Raw genomic sequence first — 23,706 nt, 5'->3', positions numbered from 1 at the left:
TGTCTCGTATCGGTTGCAGGACCCTGAATTGAAATTTAAATCGTATCATCATAGACTTTGTGATATCAGTAAATATTCTCTCGTTGTCCAAAGAACCAATGTAATATTTTATCGTGACCACACTTGCACCCTTAAGCCTGACACAGGAGTCTGAACACGTACAGTAAGTTTTAAGCTCATGTACTGCAATGGATAACTGTGCTAGATGTGATGGAGCAACATCAGAACTGGATGTCAACGCTTGGCTGCTCCTGCGACTCAACTCTGCAGTCCTGAGAGAGCAGTGGGGCTCAGACAGGAGACAAATTAAAAGCACCTTGGGAATGTTTGGCTAGGTTGATGGTTAAACAAGTAGGGGATTGATTGGATTTGTGCACAAGGTTGTTTTTTTTTTGCTGTGGTGCCCATTGAGTGACTGAGAGGCTGCACACTGAGAGCAGAAGGGGAAGAACAATCCTGTTTTCCACCATGGCTCATCCAGGCCTCCTGGGACCAAAAGCTTTCCACAAAGGAAGGATCATTTCTTCTTAAAGGTAAACACTGATGGATCACCATCCACTATACAGTATGTGTGCTGTACAGACACATGTAAACAACAATTTGATGTAATGCAAATATGCCTTCTGAGCAAGTTTTGAATTTTCAATTTGTTTTTGTTTGATTTGATTTTAGTTTTCGCTTTTGGATTTCATTTCATTTTTTTCTGAGTGTGTTTGCTAGTTTAAGTTGAAGTATTTAGCTATACATATACACACAGACTGCATGGTTAGAGAATAACCACGTTTAATGTTTAATCTTTGCACTCTAAGGGCCCGATCTTGCACCCGGCGCGGCTTGTAGCAAAGTGTCTTTGCTATTTTAAGACCAACGCAGTTGATAATTTCCCGTCCTGCGCCCACGTTGTTAAAACAGCAAATGCACCTGCACCCATCTTGGCGCCCATGGGAGTGCTGGTCTTACAGGGAGGTGTTTTCAGGTGAATTCTGGGTGTATTGCTATCTTGAGACAACAGTAAGTGATTGGGCCATTGACCAACAAAAACCTGGTTTAAAGTCCAGCATTTCATTGTTATTTTAACAGTGCGTTAGTGAAATTAACCTAGGCTTGTACACAGTGTGAACCCTAGGCTTGTTACAGACACACACACACACACACACACACACACACACACACACACACACACCACACACACACACACACAGGGAAGCACAGCAGCCCACACACATGCAAAACGTTAGAAATAAAAAATATTACAGTGCAAATCCACCATCGTACTAGCAATGTACAAACACGCCTGGCTTTTAAAGGGAATGGGAGATGACACTCTGATTGGTTTATTGCATGGTACGCCCAAAACACACCTATGAAATAAGTACAACCCTTGTGAACCATGCGCCCAGTGTACAGACCCTTTCTTCCGCCATCGAACTAGCAAAAGTGGATTTGGACACGCCCTAAACAAGTGCGCTTGGATGGTGCAAATAGGGCCCTTAGTGTCCGATGTCCAGCAGTTACATCAGCGCCTTCTAATGTCAGGTCCCTTCATTTCTGTGGCTGGTCAACATCATGACAGTTAACAGAAATCTAGCTGCTTTCTTTTTTCAGTAGAGATACACATTAAAGCTAAACAACTAAAACTGAAATGATTTCTTTCCTGTTTTTTGGTTTGGTAATATAGTTTCAGTTCAGTATAGTTTTTTGTTTTGATGGAATTGTTTTTTATTTTTGTGTTGTTACATCTTTATTATTATTTTTCACACAGTAACACTTCTTCACGTTCTATAATGTTGTGCTTTGTGTAACAAAGAGGTTTTAACCCAATCCCAATCCAAAAAAGAAGAAAAACAGCAACAGGATGCCAAACCAAAAAAAAAGGGATGCCACAGGGTACGTGCCCATCAGTCACAGTGTTGTCTTCTCAAAATGGTGTATAAAAGGTTGCCATATCACCTTACATTTATTTAGATTCTCTCTTTTTGAGAAAGAATTTATCCTTTTCTGCCTCTTTCAATAATGTTAGATGGGCTGGTGGTTTTTTTCTGCTTCCAATTCAGTGTCAACAGTGTAAAATGTATCAAATCATATTAGAAAATTCAACAAAACTGTTGTGGCCGTTTATGATTTTCTTTAAGTTTTTCTTTGTTTCAGTTTACTACAGTAAATATATTTTTCACTTGCTTAATTTCCTTTTGGTTTAACCCTGGTTCTGAGAAACTGCGGGGACAAAGATGATGTGATTTCCAACCTGAGTTTCCCATCCTTGTTTACACCCAATCACTGAATCATAGACTGTATAGCATTCATGAAAGGAAATCTCCTATCTGTCCCCCGTGGTGTCCTTCCTGTCATTATTTACTGAACCCTGCCATTCCTTTAGCAAGCAGGAAGCAGGAACACCCAGTCTGCCTGTCCTTTAATACACATCCACGGTCTGTGCAAAATGGACACCAACTGTCCAAAACTACTGTGTCATTAGCTTTCACATGACACGGTGCAGTCACTCATCAGATCCTCATTGAGACGATAAGTCACGGCTGCTAACGCTCGCCTGATGCTAGGGGAGTCACAGCACGGGGAACTTTAATGAACCAGTGAGGCTGTGTAGCTCTGCATGCCAAAGTATCCCCAAAACACACACTAGGGAGCCTCCAGACAGGATGTAGGACGGAACTGATGCCCTCTTGATTGTCATAATGTCATCATGCTGGGTAAACAGAGAGATCAAGGGAATGAGCGAGGACTCAAATGTCTGACCAGCGCAGATCCACGGAGAGAAAAAAAAAACAGCTGAAGAGGAAGACTTGAGTAAATGTGTGTTAGACAAAGCTCTCCGTCTGATTCTGCGCAGGCTCCTGGGCTGATAATAAGCGCAGAACAGAGTAGAGCGAGGACAAAACAAGTGCTGTGTAATCAGCAGTTGGCTGTAGCGTGTGATGAGCCGCAGAGCCAGCCAGAGCAGAGTCTGCACGCACGCACACACACACACACACACACACACACAAACACACACACACACACACACACACACAGTGAGGAGAGCTCCAGCCACATGCATATATCCAGCCGCACAAGCCCATGCAAACACATAACACTCTACCATAAAACACACAAAAAACATGCAAACATACACAGGCACATGTTCTCCATGCATTCAAGCAAAACACACACTGGACTATGTTGATTTGAGGCACATCAGCCTCACATTCAACCTCATTTCCCCTCCTTCCTCCATCTCCATGTCTTTGTGCTGCACTCCTCCCTCTGTCTGCATCACCACTGCCTTGTTTGCTCTCCTCCCTCTCATTCCTTTGTGAGATTGGCTCGGGTTGTACGAGAAGCAGAGAGGTGGGGAGGAAATGTGGGACGCAGAGAAACATGTTAGGAAGGAACACAATGGTAGGTAGTGACAGCCTGACCACAACTAGAGTCTGCGGCTGTGAAAAAAACAAGTGTCGGGGACTTCTGTATGCCCCTTTGACTCAACTACAGAGGTAAAGTATTGATGTTCAATTCTACAAGTGCAACAATTGCAGGTGAGGCAGAGTGGAGGCGGTTTATTATGCCAGTGCCTTAAAGGACCCATATAGTACAAAGCAAGATTTCCAGTGCTATATAAATACTCTGAAAGTATCAAAACGTCAAGAGAGAAACGCACACAGCCCGTATTCAGAAACTGTGCCTTTAAACGAGGCGTCAGGACTTCCATAGCTTTGTGATGTCACTATACTATATATATATATATATAGGTAGAAAGTGGCGCTACAGCGCCGATACAGTCATTCCCCGACCGCAATGACGGTGCAGAGACTCTGACAGCGCAGAGACAGAAGACCCGGAAATGCTGACCAATCAGAGAAAACTGGGCTTTTTGGGTATGGTGGCATAAAGAGACAGGTGCTTAAGAGAAGCAAGGGTGAATACAGGTACTGTATATTCAGACAGACAGGGTTTTTTAGCACTAAAGCATGTAAACCTGTTCTAGTAGAAATTCCAACATGCAAGTAGGAACCTGGAAATAAGCATAAAATGGGACCTTATGTAGTCACATGCCTGTTTAGAAAAGAGCTGCTCTGGGTCCCACTTGCACAAAGAGATCAGCAGAGAGAACGAGGAGGGACACACACACAGACACAGAGGGCTTGAGGGGGAAACAGCAGGGCTGAGGAAGAGATTTGTCTCGTCTCTGGTCCCTGTCTCATCACCAGCGATACCTGAGCCAGAAGGATGACTGGCCTCGGGAAAACAGACCCAACATTCACATCTGCTGACTGCAACATCCCTAAAAAAAACAGACAAGCTACTATAGGAGAGAGAATCAACTTTGTCCCAGAGACATGTTAGGAGTTTTGGGCTCATCTTGAAAGTTTTTACTGGGTCGGTTGTGACTGAGTGTCGTGACTAGGACATTTATTTCAAAGCCCGTTGAGCACACAGCTAGAGGGCAGAGGGCATTTTTTTTTACATCATCCACAGAGCGACTTGTTCTGTCGGCCAGCAAAGGCCGGTGAAATGGAATAAGAAGAACAAAAAAAGTGAAGAAATAGAAGTTACTGCTGTGGGTCAGAGATTTGGTCTTTTCAATGTGATTAAATGTAACTGAACACCTTCTTTAAGGTCGCCTGAAATAACTCTTGACAGTAATTTGTTTTCACATGAAACAGAGGGGACTTAATCTTAAAGTTCAAAAGTTGAGAGACAAAAACTGAAAAAAATGTACCCTGATGGTAGCCCTTGAGGATCCCTTGTCTTCCAGTTTAGTTGGTTGAAGTAGTTCTAGCGATATTTATGATCTGGGTGCAAAACAACACCCAGAGGCCAATTTATGCTCTTGCATTAAATCGGCGCTACGTCGCTCGGCCGTGGCTTTGCAGCGTTGCATTTCCCCCCAATCATTTCCTGATTCTCCTTCTCCATAAACAACATGAAATCAAGGAGAGGGTTAACTTCTCCTGCTACAGATTCCCCAACGTGGTCAGAAAGCACAGAGGAGACACTTTGTTTCCATGACTCTAGAGTCTAGTGATTACTCTCTCACTCGCTCTACCACACACTCACACACACCCCGGCCCTGCTATTCTCTTAAAGAGGCACACACCAGCGCACAAGTATGAACTTCAGGCCACTTACGTAGGCTACGGAGAAAGCGCTGCCTAGAGCCTCGGCAGAAGCATATATCACGATTAAGACTCATGGAACTGAGCGGATATTAGAGCCCAACCGATAAAGGATTTTTAAGACCAATACCGATACAAATATTTGTAATATTACTTCCTAATCTAATAACAAACATATTTGTAATATTTGTATGCTCTTCCCCCCACCATGGGAGGGCAGAGCATACAAGTCTCAACTCAAAAACACATCCGTTTAAAACTGCCTACTCCACTTAAATGTCTATTGCTCTGCCTTTCCCGTGGTTTTGCTGGATAGTATTTGTTTTTCTGTTGTATAGTATTTGGTTTGCGGTTTTTAACATATGAATACCCTGTGCGGTGTCCTTGAGTGCCGAGAAAGGCGACTTTAAAAATTAAATGTATTATTATTATTATTTAAAAATACGATATGCCGATATATCAGCCGATATACTGTATATTTAAAAAAAAACGAGTTACAAAACATGAACAGATTTCCCTAACATTAATTATTTGTAGTTATTTATGGGTTCTCACTAAAAAAATATGGTAACAATTTTGTTTTATTTTCACAACAGAACAGAGAAACAACAAAATATGTTAAAGTTCTGATTAATAAAATGTAAAAACATACAAAGATATGAAACTTGAAGTCCTTTGAACAAAAACATCAGATAAAAAAACCCAAAGCAAAGTCAACGCTCATAACATGGTTGACCGTCCTTTTTTATATTCATTTATCAGAATCATTTATTATTAATCATAAGAAATGATTCTGATGAATAAATTTTTTTATTTTTTTTTTAAATCGGTCATTATAAATGCTGATACCGATCGGGAAATGCATCGGCCAATAATATCAGCCCACCGATATATCGGTCGGGCTCTTGTGCATATCAAGCCTAAAGGTGTATATGACAGGCTGGATCAAGATCTGTAATCACATTTAATTAACTGGGATCAAAAAGATGAGTCATAAACATTTCGACAGGTTACAGGAAGAAAAAGGTTACAGGAAGAGAAGGTGTAAAAATACACAATAATAAATCTTTTGAGACAATGATAGTTTTCAGAGACAGGGTAAGAACAAGGTATTTTCATCTATTGTCTTTCCCCCGCTATCATGTCTAAATAACTATCATGTAGAGCTGTACTGTATTAAAATATCTAAAGCTTTAGCAGATGCATTTACCATTGACTGTTACAGGCTGGAAAAGCTCTGGTTTGAGTCTCGAATTCAGCACAGACACAAATTTACTGCAAAAATATGCCGCCACACCTAACAAGCGCAAGTCATCAAGCGTCCAACTCTCATTACTGACTCACCGTGAGATGTTACATCATGTTTAAGTGTGAATACGTGGTGCTATGTGGAGGTTTAGCAAGTCACAGGGAGAGACAAAAGGGAGAGAGGGAGTGGAAGTCGGGAAAAGGGCGAGGCAGTGAGAGAGCGTTAAAGCAATGACAAATAGGTTAAATAGACGACGGAAACAGGGAACGCGAGCTGATTGGTTTATGTCCCGGCTTGACATATTTTCCTTAAATGAACGCAGACTGTAATGCAATAAAAAGAGGACGCGAGGCGGCGAGGAGAGACAGGCCCTGCCACCGCAGACGCTTGTCAAAAGCTGTGTAGGCTGAGGATCATTTAGCACGTTTGCAATCTTCTCTGCAAACACACACCAGTCTGTTGCTGCTTTCCCAGTCTGCCTCCAGCACACAAAAATGTTTTATTAGCCTGCGCCATGCTACGAGCCAAGTTTCAACATAAAACAAGCTAAGGCAAGACATGTGCATGGACACACAAACAAACACACACTCTTTTTGTATTTAGCAACACACACACACAAACATAAATCTGTCTTCATTTCCATTGGAAAGCATTACCCGGTTCCACTTAAAGCAGAAGAGAGATGCTATTTTGAGGTATCGCTCTTTTACTGTCTACATCTAGTCTGCATTACACCGTAGAGCATTTTACGATAGGCATATGTTTATATATTTAACTCGTTTTTAATGTTGCAATACAACCTCCCGGGTGCCACACCCTTCTAATCTTAAAAATAAATTGGAAATATAGACTGTACATGTGAGAGCCAGGTTTTATTTCTTGCAGGATTATTTCCCAGAGACTTTTATTTCTTGCAGTGTGTGACTGACAGTGAGCAGAGGAGGAATGTACATGAGAATGCTGAATGTCGGTGCAACGAAATAACCATAAATCAGAGAAGCTTTGAGCAAACCAAATCAAGGCTTTACACTTAGTGGGATTGATTATTTGGCTCCGGGATTTTTTCAAGCTGTGGTAACAGTTTTTGAGGGCTGGACAACAATAAAAAAGGCAGAAAATGGTCTTTTCTAAAAATCCAAAAGTATGTAAATGAAGCGTGGTTTCTTTAAAAATGATTGTACGCACACACCAGCAGCAATAATTTATTAGATAAAGGAAAAAGCAACTAAGACAACTGGCTCAAACACACAAACTCAACATAACACATCTAGGTTTTGGGAAAATCTCCCTGGACTGGTACGGGTCAGTTTTACATGACCTACCACACAGCGTCTGGGCTGGATCCAAATAAGTTAATCCAATCTCTTAGTGTGTGTGTGTGTGTGTGTGTGTGTGTGTGTGTGTGTGTGTTTGTGTGTCTCAGGTCAAACACTCAGGGCAGCATGATCAGCAGTGTGTGAGCTCAGGACACACAGGAGGGTGGTGAGAAAGAGGAAATAGGATAAATGAGCGCCATGATCTTCTAAACACCGCGGTTTGAGTCCTAGTGATGATCCACTAACACAAACCCAAACACCGAGACTCTGAAATAGCCAAAACAAACCATACACAGAATTCCTCTGTGATGGTTTAATGGACAAGTTAGGTTGTTGTGCCTGGCAGACATTTCTGACAAACATAATTGCTGTTAAATCGCCCGCAATGCACCTTGAAATGTTTAAATCTACTTTGGATTTTTTTGACTTTAGATGTCAGTACGTCTTCTTACCTTACTTCTTTTTTTTAAAGCTATAGCGCGTAGTTTCTGTCGCCCCATTGAGTCCTTCTAAGTAATGACAACAACACTGTTGTTGCATCCACATGACACAGTTACCTTTACTTGAGTTTCTGCGTGGAAAGTCACAGGACGACACAATCTTCTGAAAATGGTCATGCTGAGAAATACAGAGAGAGTTGTGTGGAGCTGATGGTCTTATTTAGCGTTGTAGCAACTCATTTGGCAATGGATTTAATGTAAAAGACGCCATTAATGTCAAAAAGTCACGCACTAAAGCTTTCATGTAGTTTTTGTTATTTAAGAAAAAATACAATTTCAGTTGCACTTTTGATGAGAGGACACATCAGTTGTTCTGCAAAGCTATTTATAGAAAAAAAGGAATTTGTCTGCAGCTCATTCTGGTAAACAACTTATTTTGTGAACTTAAAATTATGAATCGTGAGATATCACCAACATCCCTATGTTGAATACAATAGCAGCTCATCTCCAAACCTTGTAGGCCTCACTGATCCATGGCAACTAGTCTAATTTTGGCCGAGGTACAGTATGGTGGAGCCATCCTCACAGTCTGGCCTGTATAAAAGCAGCTCCAGAAAGAGGCACCGGTCAGGACACGTGGGTTCCCAGAATGCTTAGTGCCCATGTGACTCTGCAGAGAAACGCCTGGCATCGTTAATCCAGCTAATCCTTCCCTGTGGTGATTTAATACTTAAACAAGATAGGCGCGCACACACACACACAAAACACACACACACACACACACACAACACACACACACACACACACACACACACCACACACACCACTCCTGTATATGATCTATATAATATATAGGGACTAAGAACTAAACATTGATTTCCTTTTTTATTGTGTTGGCAAGTAATAGAGCGCAATTACAGCGTCAAGCTAACATGTGGAAGGGAGCGATTACAGCCTTCTTTATTAGCTTCTATTACAGTAAAGCATTTATTTAACAGCTTTCAGAATACCATGTTCTTGTTTATTGTGTCTTGTGCATGTTGCTTCTGCAACAACTGAATTTCCCTGTAGGGTAGTTTCAAAATGCCAACCACGGTATAATGCCTCACAGAACAAAAACAAAACACCATATATGTGTGCAGAGGTTTGACCTATTGATCACTGAATGCTAATATGTCTCAACAGCCCTGTAGAAGAAAACGAATCACCTGACAGTTTTATTCTCATTTTAAGCTGCTATCCTCTTCCCTGTTCACTGTTCACCTATTATTTTCTCCGATCAACAAACTTTTAGTGTTTCCTGTGTCTGCCTTTTGTGTAGCCTGGTTATAAAACAAAGCACTTTACATTGGTCACTGTGAGCGAGACCTTTGTGTAGCGACAAAGCCAGTGTATAAAACTCATCTGCAACTGAATTTGATATGAGAGAACTTTTTGTTCCACACGCGCAAACTACCTCTAGAGGTTTTCAACTGTTTTCAAATGGGGGTGAAAAATGATACATTTTCATGTGCTTTATTAGCCTCACACTGTGAGTATAAGTACAGAAGCTTGTGGGGCAGTCTAGAGCTTAAGTTGGCTTTAAAGTGAGGGAAATGTACCGATTTGGTGTTTACTGTTTCTCATGTTAAGGAATTCAGAGAGCAGCTTAAGTCAAGCTGCAGCGATTGCAAAGCCAGTTGTGACCTGAAAGCTGCTACGCTGTCACTGCAAAGAAATGAGCTGTTTCCCACCATCCATGCTGCTGTTGTGCCACAGACTATCACTGGAACAGACAAAGATCTGTATATGCCTAGAGGGATTTGAAATACTGATTAGCATTCAATCTCTAAATCACATTTTTCTTATTCATGAGGTTAATACGAACCTGGTTAAGATGTTTACATAAGCTGACTGTGTTAGAGCTCGTTGAGAATCACAATACAAAGTGATATATACAATACTAAGTGATTTGAATTTTTTTTTTTGAGGGAAAACCAGGCGTATCATAAAAAGTCTCAATCATGCACATTTCATTTTTTCACTAATCATGGACTACTGCTATTATGACTGAGCTTTATAATCCACCTAGGCCAAGTCATGGCAGGCTTTTGTCAGAATGACAACTATCTGATAAGCCCTGCAAAGTGCACCAGGAGAAATGATGTTCTGCTTGTGGGCCCAATGTCGCAGGTGGCATGGACGACATTAGCTTTGCCCTAACCCAATAGCGTAGCCCTAAGAGGGCAAAGCCTATACGAAACAGAACAATAGTTACGTATTGTAACTCCAGATTCTGTGAGTATAGGCGTAGTCTTCTAAGGTTTGGGCCACCTGCTCCTAGAACATTAGGCTGAAGGAAAAGCTGATGTTGGGAGCTGAGCAACGGGTCAGCTCTGTTTATATACAGCATTGGCGGACGTAGTTGAAGCCCGTGCTGGACGCAAGGACGGGAAAGAAAATCTTCACAACTGCGCGAAAGGATAAACCAAATAGCGTAGCCCATAGAGGGCAAAGCCTACACGAAACAGAACCTCTACATCTACCAACTGAGCTAACCCGGCCACAAGAAACGTATTTTCAATTGCCCTGTATGTCTGGCACATATTGCAGAATTGACAATAAAGTTGACTTGGCTTGATATAATGTGTCATGCATAGATACGTATAGGGATGACAGCTGGTACTTTTAGAAGTGATTCAAGTCTGAGCCCAGATATTAAAGTAGATATGAGGAGCTAATAGGTAGTGGTGGCAATAGAACAATGAACTCTTTAATTGAACAGTTAATTCATCTGACAATTCATCTTTTTGGATGAACAGATTCACTGTTTATGGATAGTCCAAAATCCTGAAGACCATCAAACCTTATCCTAAGACCAAGGTACAGCTCTAATGTCTTGCTTTGTCTGACCAACAACCCAAGATTCAAAGATATATATATATAAAAAATGAAAGCAAGTTAATCCTCTCATTTGAACAGCTGGATCCAGATCATGGTTGGCCTTTTTTCACTAGTTTTGCATGAAAAATGACTGAAAGATCTGGGTAAAAAAATTGTTATTTATTATTTCAGAAGGTCGATGACCTAATCATTTCAGCTTTAGAAGTGTTAGCTAGAGACTTAATAACAATATCAGGAAATGACTAATATGGTTCATATAGTAACCAAAATATCAAACAATATCTACTCTGATACAGTATCAGTCGCTACTGTAGCACCCAGTATATTGCTGAATCGATCTAATGATCTCATTTTAGTAGTTTGAAAAATGAGACTAATATCTCTGTCCATTACAGCCCATCATACTGTAGATGTTCCTTTATTTAGTGATGGAGGTCAATAATAGGGATGGACAATTCATTGTTTTCAAACCAAAACCACGACTTGAAAGAATGTGATTAGTTAATCGCGAAGACTGTAATTAATCAAATGTGAATTATTTAGTTGAATTTTTGGTGTAACATTTGATATCACAGTTTTTATTCCTCTTTCCATTGTTATGTGTACTGTTTTTTTCTTGTTCTCCTAGATGCATGCTTGAATAATGTTACATATCAGATTCTGTTTACAGAAATGTCCTATTTTCGGTGGATCTTTCTTTATTTTAACATGATCATAGAAAGTGAAATATGTAGCTAAAAAACAAAGTTTTAATTGCAACATCTGGCCCTAAAACAGTACTAAAATACTTGATAACCATTTAACTTTTTATCATTGTCCACACACATGATTGCCAAATGGGGTTACGATTCCTCGCAGGGGTGAAGCCATGGGAAGGCAGCGACGGGGGAGGAGAGAGGGGGGGGGGGGAGGACTTTCAGCGACAGAGAGACAGAGACATTTCCATTAGTGTCCAAACACCTCAACCACCTCCCACCCTCAGAAGAGCAGACAGTAAAAACTGAATAATGAAAGGAAAAAAGGTGTCACATTCTTAGACTCTGAATCCAAAGGGCAACCCCTCACTGCAATGCAAATGAGCTCCTCTGTCTCAGTGAAACAGTCTTTTGTCTTCACCATTTCAAGTGTCCCTATGAGTCACCGCTGCCACAGTTTGGGGAACAGCGGAGTCCAGTCAGTTTCACTTCCCTACAAAGGAAACAACCTCAATCTGGGAAATTTAGAGTACCATGTGAACTCTGAGTGGGACTCCTCTTCCTCTTTACAGAGAGACGTCACTCACTTTCCACTTCTATGAAAACCAGTCTTTTCGCTTGAAAGGAAAATTGTAAGGGGATGTGCATATGTGTTTACAGAAAAACCCCAATTTCTTTACATAATCCTGTTCTATGTTCCCATATCAAACATTTTCAAAGAGTTTTAAATTAGTGCGAAAAGATTTACGGTACTAAAAACATGATTGGAGAAAGTGTGCAAGGAATTTGGAAGCTTGTGCGTGAGTCCTGTGTTTGTTGGAGTTTGAGGTGACAAGGCACTTCAAACCAAATATGGCGTCACCTTTGACCTTTTTTAACAGAAAGCATAATATTTCTCAATAGCAGTCACCTTTGCTTGGCTCATTAACCTCCCATCATTCATAGCCAGACGGGGCTAGACAGGAGAAGAAAGCTCCTCTGCTGCTTCTGCCTGCTTATACCACACCACACACCCAACACCCACCATGGAAGACAATGGCACGGCCATGACACGCCGTTACCGTCCCATCCCCAGACGGTAAATCTATGTGTAATCATTTCCGCTCAACCTGTGCTTGATTGAACATGCCCTTGTTAATGACACTGTGTGGAGCTGTTCCAAAGCACGAAAACACTGAATACCATTGACGCAGACGTAGGTCTGGGAAATCTATCGATATTATATCAATAGAGTGATATTGTTTCACACTGGAGACCAGGGATAGTGTTCTGCGCTTTCTTCTTGCGATGACATTGCAAGTGGCGTGTATGCTTACGCATTTAGCTTTATGTGCACGTAGCTCAAAATGCGTACAAATAACATGCCACTTGGCTGAAGTCAAGTCAAGTCAGTTTTATTCTCAATTTCTTCACATGTACAAGACATGCAGAGGAATCCAAAATCCAAAAAAATGCACAACAGACAAGACAAGACATTCTTACCACAACTAAAAAAAAACAGATTTTTACAACATTTTAACACTAAGACAGTAAAGGGAAACAATATTACAAGACAAGATAACAAGACAAAAGCACAAGAATGTTATGATATGATGTGTTGTGGTACTGCGTAAAGATGTGCAAAATGCAACAGCACTAACTTCAGAGTCCAGAGTTTTTGTACAAAAAGAAGATAGTCGGCGTGCATGTTTACGCAAAGTCATGATGTCATGTTGGCGTCCTAGCTTCTAACCTTTTTTATTTGTAATTTGAAAACCTGATGTTCTTACGATTGGACTTATTGTTTTGTGAAGCACTTTTTGACTTGGAGTTTGAAAAGTGTTCACTAAATAACGATTATTCTTATTATTACTAACAATAAAAACTATCATTACAGGGAAGGATACATACATAGTGGTTACAATGCCAATGTTTAAATTTAAAAAAGAATAAAACGTGAATACAGAAATAGGAATAAAATGGAGGAAACTGAAACCATCAAAATGTTTCCCATATATCTCATCTTGGTATTTGTTTCCGCCCTTTGCCATTCAGGATGTTTAGAAGATCAAGAAGTAGCATAAAAGGCATGAACACTCCTTGTTTTAACTAGTTGTTCTCAGTAAATGGAAATGGAGTAGGGTTGTGTATTAACTGCCAAGTGAAATTGCATCCTGTCAGGTGGTAATTATTTACTGGTGTTAATATTCTACATGCTCCACCTTGAAAAAAAACTGGTAAACAGTTTCTAAGGCAAACTATGACTGAGCTGCAACCTGATCTCAGCGAGCGTCGCCCTAACGGCGCCATGCTCGGGGACGAGGGACGAACCGGAGCGAGATGCGTTGGTAGCGAAGCTCCAGCCAGAAGATGCGTAGCAGCTCGCTGCGGGGATTGAGTGGCGTAGGTCTGTCTGTGTGTCGGGGGGAGATAACATGGCCTCTCTCTAGCTTACAGCCAGCACACGGGAATGACAACTTGCTCAAATGGGCCCGTCACTATGGAAACCTTCTACAAAAGCATCCCAGCTATTCACACAGAGGAACACTGAGGCTGCAGAAGAAAGCAAGGCAAAGGGAAAGAGAGAGAGAGAAAGAAGAGGGAAAAGGCGAGGGAAGAAGAGAGAAACAGATTGAAGAAGTGGAGCAGGGGGGGGGGGAAGATGGAAGGGAGACAGATAATCAGAAGCCACATTGAGAGGAGGAAAAAAGACGGGGGGGGGGGGGGGGGGGGGGGGGGGGGGGGGGGGGGGGGGGGGGGGGGGGAGTCAAGAAAGAGACAAAAAAATAATGGAGATAGGGGGAATGAGGCCAAAGATGTGACAGTGGCATGTGAGACAGAGAGAGAGAAGAGATGGGAGGCGTGGTAATGAAGACTGTGTGAACGCTCACACTAACAGCTGCTCGGCCCTGTTTGGTGCATTCAGCAGCACCGTGCCCTTGAGTGCAAACACAAAAATGACCCTCAGCTCCATAAGAGCCACATATTTCCCCTGACATTCACACACATGCAGCAGACGTACATACAAAGCTATGTCTGTGCTCAGTCCCTTCCTGAAGGAAAAAACGGTGCCCATCGCCATGACTGTGTGCATCAGCGTGTTCAGCAATGTCGCTCCCCGAGACGAGCAGACCCTGCACCAACTGCCTCTCGTTTTCTTTTTAAATATTTACGAGACAAGCAAGTCCCAGCTTGAATTCTGAGAGGAATTCTGATTAGGAAAAATGAGACAAACCAGTGGTGTAAGGGTTTGTCACAGCAGGTGTGTGCCAAATAGAAAAGGTAAAATACCAGAGTCTGGGCGACAGTTAATGTGCACCCAAGTTCACAGTGAGCAGTTTAACCCTCTTGTTGTCCTCGGGTCAAATTTGACCCCTTTAAAAAATGTCTATATCTGAAATATGGGTTTCTTTTTGACCAAATTACCACAAAAAATGGATTAAATTCCATACAACGCTCTTTGCAAATACAATTGATCACTTTCATTCCTGACTAAACTCATCTGTACGTTCCTATTAGTCAAAATAATTCATAATTTCTGCTTTTTTAACTCAAATATTAGGTATAATTCTATTTAAATGAGGGTTATTGACCATGAATACCAAAAAGTAGTGTAAAACTAGAGGTAGTAAGGTGGTGTTATTGAAAACTAAAAAAGGGACGAGAATGTCAAATTGTGCGTTTTTGATCCTGGAGGACAATACAAGGGTTAAGAGGTGAAGGATTGTGGGACGTAGGGGTGTATTGAAAGGTGCCATGTCATGCACTCACAATGTATATATTCCAAAGTTTAACTAAGAACAAACTTCTGTTTTCAAATTCTTATTCAAAAGAATAAACAACCTTATTTTACAACTAGATCCCAATCTACATAAAATTTAATTCAAAACCATCCAGATGAAAATGTCCTAAAAGATAGAGGTCACATGTCTAGTCTTGGTTGGATCTACCCAACAGCTAACCTGGCATGGTTTGTTAACGCGTAGTCTCGCTTTGCCAGACCTTCCTCCACAGCTCCGCAGAGGAAGGTCTAGCTAGTCCACACAGCAGACAAACGTGCTCTGGTTTACTGGTATTTCTTTAAACCAATTACAATCGTCTAGGGCGGTGCAAAGCGCTGGACGGAGCCATGGTGCCGCTGCAAAATAGTCTCCGGAAGGAACTTGTTTAGGTGGAACATGTACGTTCAAAAGTTGTTTTAGTCGTGCAACAGAAAACTCCGATTGGACAGATATTCTAGCTAGCTGTCTGGATTTACCCTGCAGAGATCCGAGGGCCAGGTAAACATAGTCCTCAGAAATCCACCGGAGGTTAGAACGCCAACACAAAGGAAGAGGAAGGGGACGGAAATCCGGCCAAAAAGAGGGACAACCAGCAAAATTTCCTGCGGTAACGGAGCAATCCCGGAAGTGGAACGCCGTGGATATACACTAGAACCATCTGGGAAGCCGTCACTGGGAATTATTTGGGACTTTATGAATTATAGAGTGTGGTCTAGACCTACTCTACCCTAAGTGTCTCAAGATAACTCTTGTTATGATTTGATACTATAAATAAAGTGAAATTGGAAACTTGGGGTAGGCACTTTCAAAAAATACCTGAAGGTGATTGGATGAACCATCAGCCAATCACGTCTATCATCGCAGCCGTCACACAGGATGGATTTTCGTGAAACAATATTTAGAATGGAATTAATTAAATTTTTCATCTGTTTATTGATCCCCAATGGGGAAATTACAATTTACACTCTGTGTCCACATTTTTTGTTAGTAATCACACACAGTCCTTTCAAGATCTGGTTCAGGATAGTTCAGGATCTATACATGCACTAATGGAGAGATGTCAGAGTGAGTGGGCTGCCAGCCGAACCAGCGCCCTGAGCGGTTGGGGGGTGCGGTGCCTTGCTCAACAGCACCTGGCAGTGCCCAGGAGGTGAAGTGGCATCTCTCCAGCCACCAATCCACACTCCCTACTTTTTGGTCCACACGGGGACTTGAACCAGTGACCCTCCGGTTCCCAACCTAACTCCCTATGGACTGAGCAACTCTCACCCCTTAAACAACCAAATTCAACGAAACAGAACAAGAACAGATGGATTCGCGCTCATTCCCTTGATTTGAAAATGTTTTGACTCGGAAGAAAATTGTAGTTATCGTTAGTTGCATGATGCCATGACAGGAGCAGAACTGAGGCGGGTCATTCTTTACTGTCGGCTGCTTGTAATCGCTGTGATCTCGTAATTTCATCTCCAGTTCATTTAGTGTAAGTGGCGGTGGACGAGGGTGTCAACTAAAAGCCTGCCGTGTAAATGTAAATGAGGCGAAGTGGAGCGATTCTAGGCCAAGAGAAGAGAAAAACACTGTTAATTAGAGCAAAGTCCTTTTTTCCACGTCCTGTGGCACACATTTCACTGGGGAGAAGGTGTGTCTGGGCTATTTATAAGCTCCAGTTTGTAGGCCAGTGGGGTCTTGTCTTCCAGGCTTGCCCTCCCCCTTGGAGCTTATTCAGAGAAAGAAATAAACACTCAAAAAACATAAGGATAATGCTACCCTTAGTGCTTTCCTTATTAGAAGCATATTTCATCTTAAGAGGTTTTGTCAATGAAAGCTCAGAGGGGATTTTAAGGCAAAATAGATCTAAAGGTAATATATACTTCATTCTCTTTAATGAAAAATTCTTTCAGAAGACTGATTAAAAAAAAAAGGTAATAACCTGCTCATGTGGCATTAATTCATGAGAAGTGTCACATTAGGGATTCAAAGTGATTCTGATGTGCGGGTATCATGGTTTAGTGGGGAGCCTGGTAAAATCTATTTAGCTGTTTCGTGCCACTAGCTTTTAAGACAGACACATATCAGCAATGTATTCGTACAAATCTCTTTAATGTTACATAAGTGTGATGAGTTAAATAAAGTACAACACATCCACTGTTCTGCAACCATAAATGAAGGGATATTTATACCCCTTCCCAATGGTCAAAACTCCATTCTGGGTCAAATGACTTTGACTTTGACTTTTTTGACTTTGTCAAAGGAGTTTGTTGTGACCCCGAGGGCTTGTCCGGACATGTGGTAGCAAAGCAATTCACTGCATGTGTGGATCATGTCCTCAAATAATATGCTAACTAACATGCGTCCGTGTTTCCGACAGTCTGGCTTTGAATTTCCAGAGGAAGACAGACCCACAAGACGCGTTTGTCCAATCAGCTGCTGGTTTCCCTTTTTGGGCGACAATACAGATTAGCGCCCCCTGCTGTTATGGAGACGTATTACGCTTCGTCGGTTTGGTGTGTTCCGAGGCACTTTTTTGACCCACTAAAGGAGACTGATCAGTCCAACTGCCTTTTTTGCCAAGTTTCGGCCATCTGGTTGGTGTGTCAGGGGCATTAGGAAAACAACTGACTTCAGAGTTCTTGTTTTACTTGCACTATAAATGCACAGTGAGATCAGATGAGTAAAAGCATAGGCGCCGATTTATGTTTTCATCCGTGGGTGCTCACAGGCGCACGCCCCTTTAAAAAAAAAAAAAGTAGTCCAAAAATGTTGACATTTCAGAATCTTAGGAAATGGACAGCGACCAATACAAACACACAACTGCTAACTTGATAATAAAGCCGTAAAGTAGGCCATCTTTCAACTTGGACGGCGCCACTTCTCACAAATACAGATAGGACCTGAGATGAGAAGTTGAACTGACACGTAACCATGATCAGCTTCGTGGGAAATTAAGAAGCAATGGAGTAGGGGAATGACATAACGAATCACACTATGACAGACGCTCCACTTAGCAATGCAATGTTTCATTTTAAATGAATGTAGCCTACTGGCAGTATGGCACAAGTGGATGCTAGTATTGGCGCCTATGAGTGAAAGTATTTGCGGGAGACATCCTAAAAAATGGTTGCTCCTGGGGTTTTCACAAGTGAGGTTTTACTGTGTAAGGGTTTTTACAGAGAGACAAACAAAGGAACACATTAACCCACTCAAAGTGCAGCTCAGATAATTCCAAGTGTCCAAGTGACCAAAGGGCAGTTTGTTGGTACAGATAGCTGAGCCACTGTCTGTCATCACAGGGCAAAGGTCCTCACGTCTTCTCATTTTAATCCCTTTCCCCTCCCTCACTTCACACAGTTTCCCCCTCTGACACATGTCCTCAGACACCCAGTGTTCTATACTGTTTGCTCGCCATCTTTGTCCCAGCGGTTGTCTGTGGCGCGTCAGAAGGACACAGAGCGGCTGTCCATGTCTGCTCACAAACCCAGAGGCTGACGGCCGACATCGGGATGCCTGCTGCATCTTGTGTTTCATTACTCTTTTATTCGGAGGGCAAAGGGCTGCCAGTGAAGTGAGGAGAGCTGGAAAGAGCAGAGCAGGAGGGGACAGAAGAGCCATTTCCCCTACGGCCCATCTTGACACAGATTTCAGGCTGCACGCATGAATATCCTGAAATATTACTCCTCCCCCTCTCCACCCAATTCCCAAGAAAACACAGCCTTTAGGGTCATCCACAGCCGTCATAATATTGCATTTGGCCTACCTGCTTAGATTAGGTAGATACAGAGCAGATTGGTTTCTAGCCGGCTGAGGAGCAAGAGGCAGAGAGGACAGGGGATGAAGGAGAGGAGGAAGCAAAGGAGAAAATGTATTCTATTTCTGCTCTGGGTGTATAGTATTTGCAGTACATAATGCCGAATTTTTGAGGAATCATGTCAAATGATAGCAAGGGCTTGACTTCAGCTTCCTCATTATTCCAATCACTGTCACGTCATTTTAGGAAAGAGGCAAATAATGCAGGAATAGAGATGGGCTGAAGGGGAGAGGCAGGGCAGGCGAGTGTGACTATTACCCAATAAAACGTGAACACAAAATTATCCATCATAAAAAATGCATCTGCTTCTCCTGTGTGTTGGCAACGAGTTGTCACAACAGCTTTGAAAAGAGGAACAAAAAACAGCGCAAGCTCTATAAATTGTTAATAGCTACTTAAAAGGTGCAGTAAGCGAAATATTCAGGGACAGATAACTGCATTCACATGCTGCCTCCACCCCCCCACTATCAATTGCCGCTGCCTGTTGCTGATTGGCTGGAATAGTGTTTTGTAGCTTGTGCAATCCTTTTCTGTTTATTTTCCAATTACACATCGCACAGAAAGTATAGAGCTAGTTAACCGTGAGGAGATATTTGCTGAATTTGACAAAATGTGTAATGGATGATCACTTACTATATCTTTAAATTGCCGCTGTTGTTTGACTAATTAAATTTGAGTCAATATCATTAAATGCCTGACATGCGAATATGAAAAAAACAAGCCAAAAAAGGGAGTCTTAAGGTGTGTGCGCTATAGTTTGAGGGAAAAGGTTGGTATATACGCATTAAAGTCAGTCAGCAGAGAAATAACTAAGACAACTGTGTGCTGCGGCGATAAAGAGATAATTACACTGAGGGTTTTACCCAGAGCTTATTGTTTAGTTGCTAAGCTACGCAGGTGCATGATTGCATAAATAAGGCGCTGGAGTGTAAAAACTATTTATTGCAGGAGGAAGATAATTGCTTTCCTTTTTTTTTTTTTGCGTTAATGACTAGAGAACTGTGATGATTGAAGCCCATTTTCAGGTGAACGTTTCTGCAGCAGCATCACAGCTGCATGCTGTGCTGACAATAGGTCTGAGCATGGCGGCCACTTCTGCAGAGCTCCTGTCAGTATAATCAGCCATTCTTCCCTTCTGCCCACTAAAAGCTCTCTGCATGAGCAACCCCTTCAATCCTCCATCTCCCTCCTTTTATCTCTATCCTCTTTGAGCACTCTGGACAACTCTTTGTACGCCCATCTCCTCAACTATCTCTATACATTAACCTCTCTCCACCTGCTTCTCCCTATCTCTCTATCTCTCTCTCCGTCTCTCAGGGCCATGTGAGCTGGCGACCCTTTCAGCCCTCTCTAGCTGGGCTTACTGTCCACGTGGTCCAGAGCGGATTACATTCTTGACATCCCTGTGCCAGATGTTTATGACTAAAATAGACAGAACAACAACTAGCCTCCCCACAAAGTCAAACAATGAATTTGGGCGACATGTACACTACTACGTTTTCATTTTTAAGCAACATTTTTGAGACAAAAACAATCTCCGTCCACACATTTTACTTCCAGTAGCAGAACTAATCTCTGTCCATATTAACACGTCTGCCAAACCATATCACATGACCATTCACATAAACTGGGCATATGCGCGCCGGTGTAAACAGTAGGCAGATTGTCTGACATTACTCTGCAGTTAAAAAAATCTTGGATGTAAAAGTTGAAAATACAGAAAGAACAACAATGGTGAACAGTAAGAGCAGTAGCTTAGAGTGACGACTAGGTACCGTAAGCCTACTAGGGGTGGGAATCACCAGACACAATGCAACACAGTGAACCCTCGTTTTTCACAGGGGGTAAGTTCCAAAAAGGCAAAATCCGTGAAGTAGTAACCTTTTATTTTTTTTTACAACTATTATACAATGAACTACTCCATAATACATTGAAACCAAAGAACAAAACCTTTTTACAGGCCCAAGCATTTGTTTAACAAATAAAAGTACTGTATAAAGGTTTTTTTTACAAATAACTACTAGTGCCTCCCGTGTATGTCACTGCTATCCTGACTGAGCCGCTGCATCCTGACTCCGCTCTGTAGCGTTTTTTTCTTCTAAAGCCCGAGGTGCAGGTGTGTTTTTTCGAGAGAAGAACATAGTTATCGGTAGTTGTTGCTCTTTTTTTCTTCTGGGCAAATAATCCGTGAAGCAGCGAGACCGTGAAAGGTGAACCGCGATATAGCGAGGGTTCACTGTATTCTGCAAAATATTCCAATTTATAACCCTTTTTCCAACTTTTAATTTTTCCCAATTCCAAATATTTTGTCCCCAAAAGGAAACTTTGTCAGCATCGGTTTTATCTAAAAAGATACATTTCTCTTTGTTCATCTCACTTCAATTTTCTTGCGGCAAAATGGGACAAACTGACCAACACATATATAATAAAAGATCCATACTTGGAGCCTGTGTATTGATACAGTTTTCCCACTGAAAATATAACGATACTATGCTGTATCGATTTTTTCTCCCACCCCTAAAGCCTGCCTAACCGTTTACCTGACCAACGTGTATCCTTGTTTCCAAAAGTCTCCGTTTCTGCCCGTCCAGACTATAAAGCAACTATAAAGAGTTTTGAAACCAAAACGGAGGCAGCAGTCTATCCAAATGTCTCCGTTTTGAGGTCACGAAAACAACGTAGTAGTGCGGATGCGAAGTGTAGCTAGTGTACTAGTAGGGCTAGTATTGCCATTACTTGGACTGATTTTGCAATTACGATATGATTCACCATATTGGAGAGGAATGGTAATGTTTGTATCATTACTCATTTTCATTAAAAAAGATTAAATTTCATAAATTTAAATGAAAAGGGGATTTTTTGCAAGGATCTGTACCAAACAAAGATTATTTTCTGTAGGATAGAATTCATAGGCGTTGACGTCTCTGCAGCACCACAATACTAAATTTACAATGGTTTGACACATTTTTTGACTTTAACAGATATTTGGGTATTACACCAGTCCATGATGCGCTTTCAATAAAATGGTGATTGATTGCGCAGCCCTAAAAGAAGAAAAGAATGTTTCTCCTACATGCTCGAGCAGGTTCCTCTGTTGCTTTTGCTTAATGATCTCCCCTGTTTCCTTTGTCTCGAACGTCTCTGTCTTTAATTGGAATCCGAGCTGCTGTCTTTATTACGTTGCTCAGGAGGCTAAATTGACTAGCTTTCTCTCATTTTCACTTCATCGTTTTCCATTCTTGCTCCTGCAGCTTCTCCTCCCAGCTCTCTACAGTACAGCGAGCCGGTATGGAGATCAAATAGCCGATAAGGCGCCCACTGTAACATACACATTAGCATGATTAAATTGCCCATTGCCTGTGCATTTATTAAAAGCCTTTCTGGGCTGGGTGGGAGGTCTATCTAGCTGGGGGGTAGAGTAGGCCAGGGGTCGGCTGTGTGTGTGTACGGTACTGTATATCGCTGTCATGTGTGCATGTCTAAGCCTGACATCACCAAGGCAGAGAAGTTAATGAGGGTTGCAGGGGTATTTCTGACAGTGCGGGCTTTCTGTGGGGAGAATTTCAGTTGACGTGATGGGGAGAGAGAAAGACAGGCTGTTGAGAAAGCGATAGCTGGGCGGGAAAAAGTCAGCCGTGGGCTCGACTCTGGCAGTGGCTACATGGGAGATTTAGGGCTTAGGCGATTGTTAGATGGGGATCAGTTTGTTTTGAACTATGGGCCCGTGTTTTACGCAGGCCCGCTTTATGTGGACGCTGACTCTTTCCACCACTTTGTACTGCACTCTCAGCAGTTTAAACAGGGGAGGATTAGACACAGGAGTGTGCCTCTCTCTCGTCTACTGGGAAGCACAGCCGCCTAATCTCTGGCGCAGAGGAGAGAGGATTTGGAAGAAATGACCTATGCTCACTTCACTTTCTCCTCTCCATCTCATACCCTCCAAGTCGAGTGAAAACACAGTATGTTGCATCCTTCCTACCGTCACTCCCACTCCCGACTCAACGCTAATTAGCATGCAGCATCACGCGGCTGCTCCTCAGGTCCAGGCAGGCTGGCAGAAAGGCAAGCAGGCAGGCAGGCAGGCATGTCAATAAAGGAAGAACAGTAACAGGGCACCTCAGCGAGGCCTCCAGCCCTGTCGCTGATGTCTCTCTCAGCTGCCCGGACTCCCCCAGTTAATGAGCGCGTAATTGTTGAGCAAGCAAAAAGAGTAATAAGGGAAGCGAGGAGGGATGAGGGGTGAGAGGTGTAAGAGATAGTAGAATAAGAGGCGATACAGTAGAGGTGAGGAAAGGACAAAATGTTCCAGCGAACAAAGTTAAGACATAAATTGTGTGTGTGGCGCAGTACAGAGCGAGAAAGAGAAGAGGAACAACACTGTGTCTAAATCAGAGCGACAATGGGGGGAATGCTGCTCAGTGGGAGCTGACATTGAGAGCAGGC

At 42.2% G+C, this 23,706-nt stretch overlaps 1 protein-coding gene across 5 annotated transcripts in view; it reads right to left on the bottom strand.

The window, feature by feature from the left end:
* aplp2 (amyloid beta (A4) precursor-like protein 2) overlaps positions 1-23,706 on the bottom strand; it is a 96,555-nt gene that overhangs the window by 57,239 nt on the left and 15,610 nt on the right. The gene's annotated exons all lie outside the window — the stretch shown is intronic.

The sequence above is a fragment of the Etheostoma spectabile genome, chromosome 3 (genome assembly GCF_008692095.1).
Source record: "Etheostoma spectabile isolate EspeVRDwgs_2016 chromosome 3, UIUC_Espe_1.0, whole genome shotgun sequence".
Taxonomy (NCBI): domain Eukaryota; kingdom Metazoa; phylum Chordata; class Actinopteri; order Perciformes; family Percidae; genus Etheostoma; species Etheostoma spectabile.
This window is presented reverse-complemented; position numbering and strand designations above follow the sequence as displayed.